The sequence below is a fragment of the Stenella coeruleoalba genome, assembly GCF_951394435.1.
Source record: "Stenella coeruleoalba genome assembly, chromosome: 10".
Taxonomy (NCBI): domain Eukaryota; kingdom Metazoa; phylum Chordata; class Mammalia; order Artiodactyla; family Delphinidae; genus Stenella; species Stenella coeruleoalba.
The window spans coordinates 17,562,334-17,578,013 of NC_137156.1; the positions used below are offsets into that span (position 1 = coordinate 17,562,334).

Below are 15,680 nucleotides of genomic sequence, written 5' to 3' on the forward strand. Positions count from 1 at the left end.
ATCCTTTCTTTGGCAGAACCTCTTCTACTGTATCACCAACCTATTTTTTAATTCAACCTATATTCCATCAGACAGTATTCCCAGCTTCCTTTTATCACCATGGTGACACCATGTGCTTATGCCGTTATTAAAAATTTATCTTAAATAGATCTTCTAGGAACTAGTCTTCTAGGCAATGACAGTTTTTCAGTTTCAAATCCACCATAATGTCCAGATACTGGGAATTTGTGTGCAAATATTATTCCACTATTACTATAAAGGGAAATAAAGCAAAATGTTTAAAATTAGATAGCTGCTATTCCTGCTAGCCGCTTATGCATGGAAAAAGGCATTTTGTATGCATTCCATTCTTACGTTCCAAGTGCACTTGGCACACGATCTTTTTAAAGAAGAACTTTATGTAAGCTTGAATTAGCTTATATGATCATCCATAATTGGTAAATTTTTAACTTTTAAATTTAATGTCAACTTTCCAGGAATATGTCCTATGAAAAAAATCAGAAATGCTGATGAAGATTGACATGCATTGGCCTCATATTGTTTATAATAAACAGCTTAAAGACTATACATATGTCTAGTAATGGGAGAAGAAATAATAGTATAGCAGTTTATACTATTGCTGTAGTATATTACATGCTATATAGCAATTGGTGTGGTATAGTATAGTATAATTGGTATACTACGAATTGCTCAACGGTAGTAATGGTTGAATAATATATATTTCTTAAGAATGATATTGCAAATAATTTTAGTGATGAGGAAAGAATTATAATTGAAAATATACTAAATTTATATATGATATGGCTTCTATCTTTATAGCTATGTGTATAGCTCTTCAGTTAATTAACTATATTTAGTTATATGTCTGTCTATTTATAAAATTAAAAAATTGCCAAATTTTAATAATGACTATACCTGGTTGGTGAGTTTATGGATGAGTTTTATCTTTTTAAAGCTTTCCTCTGTTTATTACAGTTTTTTAGTGAACCTAAAATGCTTTTGAAATCAGAAAGAAAAAAGTGGATATTTAAACATAAAATTAAACTAACTTAATTCTACCTGGATTGTAGTAATATGATTAAGAGGTCCCTGGGATTTTCAATATTTTTCTTGTATTTAAAGAGTCTGTTGTTACAGAAACTACTTTTAACCTCGTACTTTTGTTTTAAAAGAGGGTTTCAAAACAATTATTCCAAATGAAGGACAGAGACTATTGTCTTCACCACAGATAATGAAAAATGAGTTAGAAGGAGATAGGAACAAAATCAGGGAACATTGTCCCCAGTGTGTATAAATTAAATAGCTAATTTTCTGAAAGGTCAAATCTGGAGTCTGCAGATGGGTTTGACAAAAGAAAAGATTGCCAGAATATTTTTCATTATACTTCAACAAAAATATTTAAATTAAGCAAAATGTAAGAAGATGCTTTTATAAAGGATATGATTAATGGGTATTTTAGGGGGAAAATAATCAGAGGATGGTGCTGGTATACTAAGTAAAAGGCACAGGATTTGGTCACAGCAAACCTGCTATTCTAGATTTAACTGTCATTACCAAGACTTGGATAAATAATCTCTCTTGGCCTCAGTTTCTTCATTATAATATAGAAGCTATCTAAAATCCCTTGGAGTTGAGAGTCTGCCTTATTCTGCTGTTTTACATGTCCTTGTAGCAGAGATCAAATTATGGGGGTTTACATTTCTGAAACTTGGATCAAGTTCCTGGCTGATCCTCATTAATAACAACTGTGTGGGCATCTCTTGTGATGATAGGAATTCTTCGGTGGTCAGTCAGCTTTGTTATTCTCACCAAGTAAATGAAGCCAAGCAACGTGGATAGTAAGCCCAAGCACACAGAATCTCTTCTTGGTTGCCACCAAACAGCGCTCTTTCATTTGGAACACTCTTTCCACATGTGGAAGGAAGTGTTTCATCTTTCATAAAGTGCTTAGTGTAAATTTGTGATGAGAAACAGCAAACGGTGATAATAGCTGTTCTGTTTTATGAGTACAAGTGTCTGTTAAATATATCTCACAAGCACCTGTTTATACGAATGTGTGTATTAAAAAGGCACTTAAGTAATTGATAATAAATAAATGTATTAGTATTTTTAAAAACAGCTTTACTGAAATGTAATGGATATGCAACAAACTACATATACACTTATACATATTTTAAGTGTACAATTTGCTGTTTTGATATATGCATATATATAAGCCCTCCCCAAAACCCATAACATCACCCCAAAAGCTTCCTTGTTTCCTTTTGTAGTTCCTCTGCAAACTCATGTATAAAGTATTGATCAGAATTTTTGGCTTTTTTTTTTTTTTTTTTTGGCATTGTGTATATCCAATTATTCTAGCACTATTTGTTGAAAAACTTCCCTTTCTTCCACTTGCAACTCTGTTAAAAATCAATTGCCCACATATGTTTGGGTTTATTTTTGTTTTTCGTTTTGCTTTTCTGGCTGCATTGCTTGTAGGATCTTAGTTCACCGACCAGGGATTGAACACAGGCCAAGGCAGTGAAAGAACCGAGTCCTAACCACTGGACCGCCAGGGAACTCCCATGGGTTTATTTTTGAAATGACTGTTTTGTTTCACTAATATAGTCCTCTGTCTGCCAGTACCACATTGTCTTGATTGCTGTAGTTTTGTAATAAGTCTTGGATTTAGATAACATAAATCTTCCAAATTTGTACTTTAAAATTTTTTCCAAAGTATTTTTGGAGATTCAATTTTCATACGAATCTTAGAATTAGCTTGTCAATTTTGCTGAGAAATCCTGCTGAGATTTTTCTTGGGGTTGCATCGAATCAGTCAATTTGGGGAGAATTGATATCTTAATGATATTGACCTTTCTGATCCATGATCACAGTACATCTCTCCATTTACTTAAGTTTTCTTTAATTTCTCTCTGCAGAGTTCTGTAGCTTTCAGTGTATAGGCCATGTAAATCTTTTGTCATATTTATACTTAAATATTTCATATTTTTGATACTGATGTAAATGGTATCACTTCTTTCAATTTCAATTGCTTATTTATTACCGATTGAAAAATACCATTTGATTTTTTTTTTTTACATCTTTATTGGAGTATAATTGCTTTACAATGATGTGTTAGTTTCTGCTTTATAACAAAGTGAATCAGTTATACATATACATATATTCCCATATCTCTTCCCTCTTGCGTCTCCCTCCCTCCCACCCTCCCTATCCCACCCCTCCAGGCTGTCACAAAGCACCGAGCTGATCTCCCTGTGCTATGCGGCTGCTTCCCACTAGCTATCTGCCTTACGTTTGGTAGTGTATATATGTCCATGCCTCTCTCTCGCTTTGTCACAGCTCACCCTTCCCCCTCCCCATATCCTCAAGTCCATTCTCTAGTAGGTCTCTGTCTTTATTCCTGTCTTACCCCTAGGTTCTTCATGACATTTTTTCCCCCTTAAATTCCATATATATGTGTTAGCATACAGTATTTGTCTTTCTCTTTCTGACTTACTTCCCTCTGTATGACAGACTCTAAGTCTATCCACCTCATTACAAATAGCTCAGTTTCGTTTCTTTTTACGACTGAGTAATATTCCATTGTATATATGTGCCACATCTTCTTTATCCATTCATCCGATGATGGACACTTAGGTTGTTTCCATCTCTGGGCTATTGTAAATAGAGCTGCAATGAACATTGTGGTACATGACTCTTTTTGAATTATGGTTTTCTCAGGGTATATGCCCATTAGTGGCACTGCTGGATCATATGGTAGTTCTATTTTTAGTTTTTTAAGGAAACTCCATACTGTTCTCCACAGTGGCTGTATCAATTTACATTCCCACCAACAGTGCAGGAGGGTTCCCTTTTCTCCACACCCTCTCCAGCATTTATTGTTTCTAGATTTTTTGATGATGGCCATTCTGACTGGTGTGAGATGATGTCTCATTGTAGTTTTGATTTGCATTTCTCTAATGATTAATGAAGTTCAGCATTTGTTCATGTGTTTGTTGGCAGTCTGTATATCTTCTTTGGAGAAATGTCTATTTAGGTCTTCTGCCCATTTTTGGATTGGGTTGTTTGTTTTTTTGTTATTAAGCTGCATGAGCTGCTTATAAATTTTGGAGATTAATCCTTTGTCAGTTGCTTCATTTGCAAATATTTTCTCCCATTCTGAGGGTTGTCTTTTGGTCTTGTTTATGGTTTCCTTTGCTGTGCGAAAGCTTTGAAGTTTCATTAGGTCCCATTTGTTTATTTTTGGTTTATTTCCATTTCTCTGGGAAGTGGGTCAGAAAGAATCTTGCTGTGATTTATGTCATAGAGTGTTCTGCCTATGTTTTCCTCTAAGAGTTTGATAGTTTCTGGCCTTACATTTAGGTCTTTAATCCATTTTGAACTTATTTTTGTGTATGGTATTAGGGAGTGATCTAATCTCATACTTTTACATGTACCTGTCCAGTTTTCCCAGCACCACGTATTGAAGAGGCTGTCCTTTCTCCACTATACATTCCTGCCTCCTTTATCAAAGATAGGGTGACCATATGTGCGTGGGTTTATCTCTGGGCTTTCTATCCTGTTCCATTGATCTATCTTTCTGTTTTTGTGCCAGTACCATACTGTCTTGATTACTGTAGCTTTGTAGTAGAGTCTGAAGTCAGGGAGCCTGATTCCTCCAGCTCCTTTTTTCGTGCTCAAGATTGCGTTGGCTATTCGGGGTCTTTTGTGTTTTCATACAAATTGTGAAATTTTTTGTTCCACTTCTGTGAAAAATACCAGTGGTAGTTTGATAGGGATTGCGTTGAATCTGTAGACTGCTTTGGGTAGTAGAGTCATTTTCACAATGTTGATTCTGCCAATCCAAGAACATGGTGTATCTCTCCATCTATTTGTATCATGTTTAATTTCTTTCATCAGTGTCTTATTATTTTCTGCATACAGATCTTTTGTCTCCTTAGGTAGGTTTATTCCTAGGTATTTTATTCTTTTTGTTGCAATGGTAAATGGGAGTGTTTTCTTGATTTCACTTTCAGATTTTTCATCATTAGTGTATAGGAATGCCAGAGATTTCTGTGCATTAATTTTGTATCCTGCTACTTTACCAAATTCATTGATTAGCTCTAGTAGTTTTCTGGTAGCATCTTTAGGATTCTCTATGTATAGTATCATGTCATCTGCAAACAGTGACAGCTTTACTTCTTCTTTTCCGATTTGGATTCCTTTTACTTCCTTTTCTTCTCTGGTTGCTGTGGCTAAAACTTCCAAAACTATGTTGAATAAGAGTGGTGAGAGTGGACAACCTTGTCTTGTTCCTGATCTTAGTGGAAATGTTTTCAGTTTTTCACCATTGAGCACGATGTTGGCTGTGGGTTTGTCGTATATGGCCTTTATTATGTTGAGGAAAGTTCCCTCTATGCCTACTTTCTGCAGGGTTTTTATCATAAATGGGTGTTGAATTTTGTCAAAAGCTTTCTCTGCATCAATTGAGATGATCATATGGTTTTTCTCCTTCAATTTGTTAATACGGTTTATCACTTTGATTGTTTTGCGTATATTGAAGAATCCTTGCATTCCTGGAATAAACCCCACTTGATCATGGTGTATGATCCTTTTAATGTGCTGTTGGATTCTGTTTGCTAGTATTTTGTTGAGGATTTTTGCATCAGTGTTCATCAGTGATATTGGCCTGTAGTTTTCTTTCTTTGTGACATCCTTGTCTGGTTTTGGTATCAAGGTGATGGTGGCCTCGTAGAATGAGTTTGGGAGTGTTCCTCCCTCTGCTATATTTTGGAAGAGTTTGAGAAGGATAGGTGTTAGCTCTTCTCTAAATGTTTGATAGAATTCGCCTGTGAAGCCATCTGGTCCTGGGCTTTTTTTGTTGGAAGATTTTTAATCACAGTTTCAATTTCAGTGCTTGTGATTGGTCTGTTCATATTTTCTATTTCTGCCTGATTCAGGCTTGGCAGGTTGTGCATTTCTAAGAATTTGTCCATTTCTTCCAGGTTGTCCATTTTATTGGCATAGAGTTGCTTGCAGTAATCTCTCATGATCCTTTGTATTTCTGCAGTGTCAGTTGTTACTTCCCCTTTTTCATTTCTAATTCTGTTGATTTGAGTCTTCTCCCTTTTTTTCTTGATGAGTCTGGCTAATGGTTTATCAATTTTGTTTATCTTCTCAAAGAACCAGCTTTTAGTTTTATTGATCTTTGCTGTTGTTTCCTTTATTTGTTTTTCATTTATTTCTGATCTGATTTTTATGATTTCTTTCCTTTTGCTAACTTTGGGTTTTTTTTTGTTCTTCTTTCTCTAATTGCTTTAGGTGCAAGGTTAGGTTGTTTATTCGAGATGTTTCCTGTTTCTTAAGGTAGGATTGTATTGCTATAAACTTCCCTCTTAGAACTGCTTTTGCTGCATCCCATAGATTTTGGGTCATCGTGTCCCCATTGTCATTTGTTTCTAGGTATTCTTTTATTTCCTCTTTGATTTCTTCAGTGATCACTTCGTTATTAAGTAGTGTATTGTTTAGCCTCCATGTGTTTGTATTTTTTACAGATCTTTTCCTGTAATTGATATCTAGTCTCATAGCGTTGTGGTCAGAAAAGATACTTGATACGATTTCAATTTTCTTAAATTTACCAAGTCTTACTTGTGACCCAAGATATGATCTATCCTGGAGAATGTTCCATGAGCACTTGAGAAAAATGTGTATTTTGTTGTTTTTGGATGGAATGTCCTATAAATATCAATTAAATCCATCTTGTTTAATGTATCATTTAAAGCTTGTGTTTCCTTATATATGTTCATTTTGGATGATCTGTCCATTGGTGAAAGTGGGGTGTTAAAGTCCCCTCTTATGAATGTGTTACTGTCGATTTCCCCTTTTATGGCTGTTAGTATTTGCCTTATGTATTGAGGTGCTCCTATGTTGGGTGCATAAATATTTACAATTGTTATATCTTCTTCTTGGATTAATCCCTTGCTCATTATGTAGTGTCCTTCTCTGTCTCTTCTAGTACTGTTTATTTTAAAGTCTATTTTGTCTGATATGAGAATTGCTACTCCAGCTTTCTTTTGGTTTCCATTTGCATGAAATATCTTTTTCCATCCCCTTACTTTCAGTCTCTATGTGTCTGTAAGTCTGAAGTGTGTCTGTTGCAGACAGCAAATATATGGGTCTTGTTTTTGTATCCATTCAGCCAATCTGTGTCGTTTGGTGGGAGCATTTAGTCCATTTACATTTAAGGTAATTATCGATATGTATGTTCCTATTCCCATTTTCTTAATTGTTTTGGGTTCGTTATTGTAGGTCTTTTCTTTCTCTTGTGTTTCTTGCCCAGAGAACTTCCTTTAGCAGTTGTTGTAAAGGTGGTTTGGTGGTGCTGAACTCTCTCAGCTTTTGCTTGTCTGTAAAGGTTTTAATTTCTCCATCAAATCTGAATGAGATCCTTGCTGGGTAGAGCAATCTTGGTTGCAGGTTTTTCTCCTTCATCACTTTAAATACGTCCTGCCAGTCCCTTCTGGCTTGCAGAGTTTCTGCTGAAAGATTAGCTGTTAACCTTATGGGGATTCCTTTGTGTGTTATTTGTTGTTTTTCCCTTGCTGCTTTTACTATGTTTTCTTTGTATTTAATTTTTGACAGTTTGATTAATATGTGTCTTGGCATATTTCTCCTTGGATTTATCCTGTATGGGACTCTCTGTGCTTCCTGGACTCCGTTAACTATTTCCTTTCCCATATTAGGGAAGTTTTCAACTATACTCTGTTCAAATATTTTCTCAGTCCCTTTCTTTCTCTCTTCTTCTTCTGGAACCCCTTTAATTCGAATGTTGGTGCGTTTAATGTTGTCCCAGAGGTCTCTGAGACTGTCCTCAGTTCTTTTCATTCTTTTTTCTTTATTCTGCTCTGCCATAGTTATTTCCACTATTTTATCTTCCAGGTCACTTATCCGTTCTTCTGCCTCAGTTATTCTGCTATTGATCCCTTCTAGAGTATTTTTCATTTCATTTATTGTGTTGTTCATCGTTGTTTGTTTCATCTTTAGTTCTTCTAGGTCCTTGTTAAATGTTTCTTGCATTTTGTCTATTCTATTTCCAAGATTTTGGATCATCTTTACTATCATTCTGAATTCTTTTTCAGGTAGACTGCCTATTTCCTCTTCATTTGTTAGGTCTGGTGGGTTTTTATCTTACTCCTTCATCTGCTGTGTGTTTTTCTGTCCCTCATTTTGCTTATCTTACTGTGTTTGGGGTCTCCTTTTTGCAGGCTGCAGGTTCATAGTTCCCGTTGTTTTTGGTGTCTGTCCCCAGTGGCTAAGGTTGGTTCGGTGGGTTGTGTAGGCTTCCTGGTGGAGGGGACTAGTGCCTGTGTTCTGGTGGATGAGGCTGGATCTTGTCTTTCTGGTGAGCAGGTCCACGTCTGGTGGTGTGTTTTGCGGTGTCTGTGGACTTATTATGATTTGAGGCAGCCTCTCTGCTAATGGGTGGGGTTGTGTTCCTGTCTTGCTAGTTGTTTGGCATTGGATGTCCAGCACTGTAGCTTGCTGGTCGTTGAATGAAGCTGGGTGCTGGTGTTGTGATGGAGATCTCTGGGAGATTTTCACCATTTGATATTATGTGGAGCTGGGAGGTCTCTTGTGGACCAGTGTCCTGAAGTTGGCTCTCCCACCTCAGAGGCACAGCATTGACTCCTGACTGCAGCACCAAGAGCCTTTCATCCACACAGCTCAGAATAAAAGGCAATAAAAGTAGAAAGAAAGAATTAGTGGAAGTAGAAAGATAGAAAGAAAGAAAGGAGGGAGGGAGGGAGGAAGGAAGGAAGGAGGGAAGGAAGGAAGAAAAGAAAGAAGATAAAGTAAAATAAAATAGAGTAAGATAAAATATAAAATTATTAAAATAAAAAAATAGTTATTAAGAAAACAGCAGAAACAAAAATAATGTCGGATAGAACCCTAGGACAAATGGTGGAAGCAAAGCTATACGGACAAAATCTCAGAGGCGTACACATACACACTCCCAAAAAGTGGAAAAGGGGAAAAAAATCATAAATCTTGCTCTCAAGTCCACCTCCTCAATTTGGGATGATTCGTTGTCTATTCAGGTATTCCACAGATGCAGTGTACATCAAGTTGATTGTGGAGCTTTAATCCGCTGCTTCTGAGGCTGCTGGGAGAGATTTCCCTTTCTCTTCTTTGTTCTCACAGCTCCCAGGGGCTCAGCTTTGGATTTGGCCCCGCCTCTGCGTGTAGGTTGCCTGAGGGCGTCTGTTCTTTGCTCAAGACAGGACGGGGTTAATGGAGCAGCTGATTCAGCGGCTCTGGCTCACTCAGGCCGGGGGGGAGGGAGGGGCACGGAGTGCGGGGCGGGCCTGCGGCGGCAGAGGACGGCGTGACGTTGCACCAGCGTGAGGCGCGGCGTGCGCGTTCTCCCGGGGGAGTTGTCCCAGGATCCCGGGACCCTGGCAGTGGCGGGCTGCACAGGCTCCCCGGAAGTGGGGTGTGGATAGTGACCTGTGGTCGCACACAGGCTTCTTGGTGGCGGCAGCAGCAGCCTTAGTGTCTCATGCCCGTCTCTGGGGTCCGCGCTTTTAGCCGCGTCGCGCCCGTCTCTGGAGCTCCTTCACGCAGCGCTCTGAATCCCCTCTCCTCGCTCAGCAGGAAACAAAGAGTGAAGAAAAATCTCTTGCCTCTTTGGCAGGTCCAGACTTTTCCCCGGACTCCCTCCCGGCTAGCTGTGGTGCACTAACCCCCTGCAGGCTGTGTTCACGCCGCCAATCCCAGTCCTCTCCCTGCCCTCCGACCGAAGCCCAAGCCTCAGCTTCCAGTCCCGCCCACCCCGGCGGGTGAGCAGACAAGCCTCTTGGGCAGGTGAGTGCGGTCGGCGCCGATCCTCTGTGCGGGAATCTCTCTGCTTTGCCCTCCATACCCCTGTTGCTGTGCTCTCCTCCGCGGCACCGAAGCTTTTCCCCTTCGCCACCCGCAGTCTCCGCCCGCGAAGGGGCTGCTTTTGTGTGGAAAGCTTTCCTCCTTCACAGCTTCCTCCCACTGGTGCCGGTCCCGTCCCTGTCCTTTTGTCTCTGTTTATTCTTTTTTGTTTTGCCCTACCCAGGTACGTGGGGAGTTTCTTGACTTTTGGGAGGTCTGAGGTCTTCTGCCAGCGTTCAGTAGGTGTTCTGTAGGAGTTGTTCCACGTCTAGTTGTATTTCTGGTGTATCTGTGGGGAGGAAGGTGATCTCCGCGTCTTACTCTTCCGCCATCTTCCCGGAAGCTCTCCCATTTGTTATTTAAAAATAAAAATACCATTGATTTTTGTTTAGTGTTGATCTTGCATCTCATGACCTTTTTAAACTCAATTTTTAGTTCTAGTAGACTTTTGGGGTGGATTTCATAGGATTTTCTACATGGTGATCATATCATTTGTGAATACTGACAGTTTAACTTTTTTGTCTCCAATCTGCATATTTTTCTTTCTTTTTACTTGTCTTATTACATTGACTTAGCACTCCAGTAAAATAATGAGTAGATGTGATAAAAGCAGACATTTCCTTGTTCCATATTTTAGGGGAAAAGCACTCAGTGTCCCACCATTAAGTATGATGTTAGTTGTACATTTTTTGTAGCTGTCCATTATCATGTTGAAAAAGTTTCCTTCTAGTGTTACTTTCCTGAGAGTTTTTTTTTTTAATCAGGAATGGATTTGGATTTTGTCTAAAATATTTTGCCTCTATTGAGACTGTGTGTGTGTGTGTGCACGTGCGTGTGCGCACATGTGTGTTTTAATCAGTTAATATGGTGAATGATATCGAGCAGTTTTTAATGTTAAACCAGACTCATATTCCTGGGGTAAATCCCAGTTGGTTATAATGCATTTTCTTTTCAAAATTATTGGATTTGATTTGCTAAAATGTTAATTTTTTGCATCTGTGTTCATGAGAGATGCTAGTCTAGTTATTTTTCTTGTCATGTGTTTGATTTTGGATTTAAGTAATGCTATTATCATACCTTCTCTTCACATTTCTAGAATTTGTGTAGAATTTGTTATTTCTTCCTTCAGTGTTTGATAGAATTCATAAATAAAGCGACAGGTGGTGACTAGACTTATCGTCATGATCATTTCATAACGTATAAAAATATCAAATATCAAATATCAAAAATATCTACTGTGTTGTACACCAGAAATTAATATAACATTGTATTTCGATTATAATTCGATAGAAAGAAGGATTGACCAATGAAGCCATCTAGACATGGGGTTTTCTTTATAGGAAGATTTTAAATTACAAATTCAGTTCCTTAATAGGTACAGTGTTATACAGATTATGTTTCCTCTTGAGTGAGCTTTAATAGTTTGTGTCTTCTAAGGAATTTGTCATTCTCAGCTAGTTGTCAGACTTATAGACATAAAGTTTACAATATTCTTTATTAGCTCTTCTAGTTATCAAATTATTTCCTGTCAGCTCCAGATCCACTGTTTACCTGCTCTGTGACAATGGAGCTTTAAATATTTCTCCTTTGCTGCAAGCATGATAATACGCTTTGTCAGTAGAAGACACTGAAGGACATTATAGAGGAGGGATTTGTCTTCCTTCTTCCTGTAGGGAGTCAATGTTCTATGTATATTTTCACATTTTTGTAGTCAGGCTTTTAAGCAAAGAACATTGGCACCTGGGTTGAAGGATGATTGAATAGAACCATGAAGATAGAGGCATCTGGAGAGAAATACAGATTTATCCCCACAGATCCGTTTGTTTACATTTGTTTATGTTCCAGGGTGGTGGTATAGAGGGGAGAGGAGGGAATCCCCAGAGAGGGTTTGTTTATATTCTGGAGCAAAGGTCTATCTAAAGAGGAGGCTGGCAGGTGTGCCAGCAGCCCTCTATAAGCTTTGAGTTTCATAATTTTGGAGTTCCTATCCTGTGGTGCAAAGCTCATTTTTATGCACAGGGTACATGTGCTCTACCACGTCACACCACGTTTTCATTTGGAACAGTTTCCACACGTGGGAATAGAGCATGTGATGTTCCCCTGCATCATCGTACTGGAGGACTGAGTCATGAGGAAAGGACACAAACTGCTGTGTATGTAAAAGTGCTGTTCCCTGAACAAGAGGTTTCATGCCCACCCACACACACACATTTATGTATACATGTACATACACATGTATCTACCTCTGTGGCAGGCTTACTTGTTGGTTTATAGATCTCATAACATTTCAGATCTTTCACAGTTTCCGACTTAATGGTTCCAGTTGGCTGCTCTTTTGCCCTTCTTTGCCCCAGCTGCATGGTTGCCAGCAGGGCACTGCCTCAGCAACACGTCCAGAGCACTCAGCCCTGGCCACTGCATTCACTGTGGCCCTGCTGACTTGGACGCAGTATGCTCCGGGTGTTGCTCTGTCCTTTTGGTCAACAGGCTCCCCACACTTCAGCCTCCTCTGCACAATATCCCACCAGCCTTGACCCATCTGACCCATCTGCACCCCATAGGGTTGTTTCTCACAATCCTCCTGACGTTGACACTGCCTCCTCCTGGATGCATTTCACCCTACCAGTGTGTACTCCAGAGCTTTGACTGCTCTTGTGCTGTCATTCACCGGCATGGTTTCACCTGCAGCTGGGGGAGGTTTTTAATTTACCTATTTATTTTTTCCTGCTTCCTCAACACCTGTGGACCAGCTCAGGCTTAGCCAGTCCAGCGAACTTCCCTGCCATGTAGTGGGCTGCAGGACCAACTTTTCTAATAAGGTCTTAATTCAGCCTGGAGGAGGGCACCCCCTTCCAAGTTCATTCCTCCTTGAGTACTCTCCCTCAAGCTTGTGTTATTCTTGAGTGCTTTCTTTATATCTTTATTGTTACCCTTCATTATAGTGCATTATTGTTTTTTATAGTTAATGCAAACTTTATTGATAAAAGACTCTTAAATTAGTTGTATCATGCCGTGCGTTCAATACAGAATAGTGTGACCATTCAGGGCTACAGGGAGAAGAGCTCACAAACTCAACAGTTAACTACTCTTTATATCAAACTTTCTCTGCTCAAATTACTGTGTGTTTTCTGTCCCCTGATGAGATTCTGACTGATGCGACTGTTCTCTGACTAATGAGAACAAATTTGTACTCAACATACAATAAACTGCACCTGCTTAAAGTGTACAATTTGATATGTTTGATATATGTATACTCCCATAATACACAATCAGGATAATCAATGTAATTGTTACCTCCAAATGTTCATGTCAGATGGTATTCTGGGTACATTGGGATCAGTTTCTGGGATTCATAGTCACTTTCATGTAGAGTTAAATCACTGCTGGTCATTCTGGTTTAGGAATGGTTTCCAGAATTACTTCTACTGACTATTTTCTCTCACTGGCATCTGGATAGGAAGGATCAGGGCCAAATGAACATGTCCTGTGATGCTGAGCATGGACCTCTGTGGCTAATGCAGGAAAAATATGGTTTACAATAAATAAATATTTAGATCCAGGACCTTGGCTGTGGAAAATTGTTCTGAATTCTACACTCACATGAACAAAGGCTTGATAGAGGTTTTCAAAGTTATCAACAAAACTTTTAATTAAATTACTAATAATACGTCAAGAAGCTAAAAAAATCATTTAAAAACTATCAGTAATAAAAGGAAAATAAATTTTGGTTAACCCTGCTCAAGGAGAGACTGAATTAGCTATCTAGCATCTTTGCAAAAGAGGCAGTCAAAGAGGTTGAAGCTAAAAATGTAGGCAAAACTCACTGTAGAGGTGGGTCTGTCAGGCTATGAATAGCAATGTTTATTTTCCTTTGGTTTTATAACGTTTGTGGTATCTGTCAGTTTTTACATGTTGAAATCTGTTGCCGTTTATTTTTTCATCCCAAATAAATATTTACTTTTATACTTAATTTTGTATCCATAATTTGGTATTGTTTTTATAGTGGGACCCCCAAAATGCTTTGAGTCCCAAAACCTGGATCTGCCCCTGTTTCCAAGCATCCTTTTCCTTAAACGTGCGAAAATATACGTAGAACACTGACTCCCATTGGGAAGTAGGAAGACAAGTCCCTCCTCTGTAATGTCCTCCAGTGCCTTCTGTTGACAAAGTGTATTATCATGCGTGCTGCAAAGGAGCAGTGTTTAAAGTTCCATTGTCAGAGAGTGGGTAAAGAAGAGTGGATTTGAAGAGCTGACAAAGAAGAGCTGACAGGGAGTAAATTGCCCAGTATATGGAGATTTTTATGGCAACAGACTCTGTAGGGATTTTGAAAATAATGACCATGATGATGATGATGATGACAACGATGGGAGTGATGGATGGTGATGGTAGTGATAATTAATGGCTGTTTCTTTTATTCCTGTAGACCAAGCTAAATCCACTCACCACCTTTACAGATTTTTCTGACATATCAAAGATTTCTTCTTTATTCTCAAAATTGCACCAACTACAATTTAGACTTCATCTTATCTATCCTACTGTGCAAGGAGAACCTCTGGTCAGCATTTATCATATATTTCTTTATGTGGTCAGTGTCTGTGATGACTCTGTTTTATCAAACAAAAATCAGAGCGTACAGTTTTTTCTAGTTTATACATTTCTGGTATATTATACAACATGGTATTTAAAGCCTTATACAAGTATCCAGTTAATTTGTATTCATTTAAAGTAATTGCCTTTATTGTAAAAAATATATGAAAATTGAGTGTATATTTTGAGTAAATATTTCATGTACATATAGAAGTACATGAAAACTGTACTGAAAAATTAAGGACACTGTTATTTAGAGTATTATTTGTCTAGTCTTCAATAATTATGTTTTCGGGTGTGTTTTTTCATTTAAAAGTTAGCGTTGAAATTGGTGGCTTCAGACCTATTTTAGGTTCAAGACAAAGTTTAGAAATGCTCTTGTGTAATATGCCTTAAGAATTATTCAACGTAGCATAAGGCAACTTACAACTATGCTTTTATCGTATTTTATTTATTTATATGGCAGATGTATTGGTTTTCAGATGTCTATATTTTGCTTTTATTCTTCACGTGTATCTTCCTAGTTTGAATCGATCCCTTTCCTTCTTTTCTCTCTTAGTTTGTCATTTTTTTCACAGTCAGGTTGCTCAATCCCAAGACAAAGAGCTCTTTGATAATGGGGTAGAAAACGGGTTAAAGAATGGTTTAGAACTAATTCAAGAAAGAACAGTCTGATTCCCACTTGGACACAGAAACTGAATCAGATGGGGCTGTGGAGCCTGGGGAGGAAATTGTGAGTACTTGCTCTTGATTGAGTATCATTATCCTCCTGTGGTCTAGGAAGATGATTGTTATAATTAGCAACAAGTGTCATGGGCAACTATAATTTACCTTTCCCTGTAACAACTGATAGTTTACCTTTTTCAATGCTTTCTTCTACCTACCCACCAGTTCATTCTCCCCACCCTTTCATAACAGTCAACTACAGAATAAAATATATTTGTCTTATAGTGTTATATCTCAATGTATACTGACAGTAATAACGTGACTATTAATTTTTAAAGTCATTTAATGAGCACTCACCCCAATTTGGGGCTCCCTTAAAATTAAAGTTTCTACAGAGAGAAGTTAGAACCACAGGATTACATAATCATGAAGGAGGGACCGTAGAGATACTTTAGGACTACTGCTTATTAATCCTTTTTCTAAGTATAGTATAAAGTAGGGTCCCCAACCCACGGGCGGTG

General features: G+C 38.3%; 1 protein-coding gene across 2 annotated transcripts in view; it reads left to right on the plus strand.

Moving 5' to 3' along the window:
* LOC307193308 (uncharacterized protein) overlaps window positions 1–15,680 on the plus strand; it is a 1,334,119-nt gene that overhangs the window by 454,692 nt on the left and 863,747 nt on the right. The window contains exon 7 of one of the 2 annotated variants that reach the window (XM_079935107.1): window positions 9,677–9,846. The gene's annotated coding sequence lies outside the window, so the exon portion shown is untranslated. Of the gene's footprint in view, window positions 1–9,435; window positions 9,847–15,680 lie in introns of those variants that run through there. The other variant, XM_079935085.1, reaches the window with a different exon arrangement.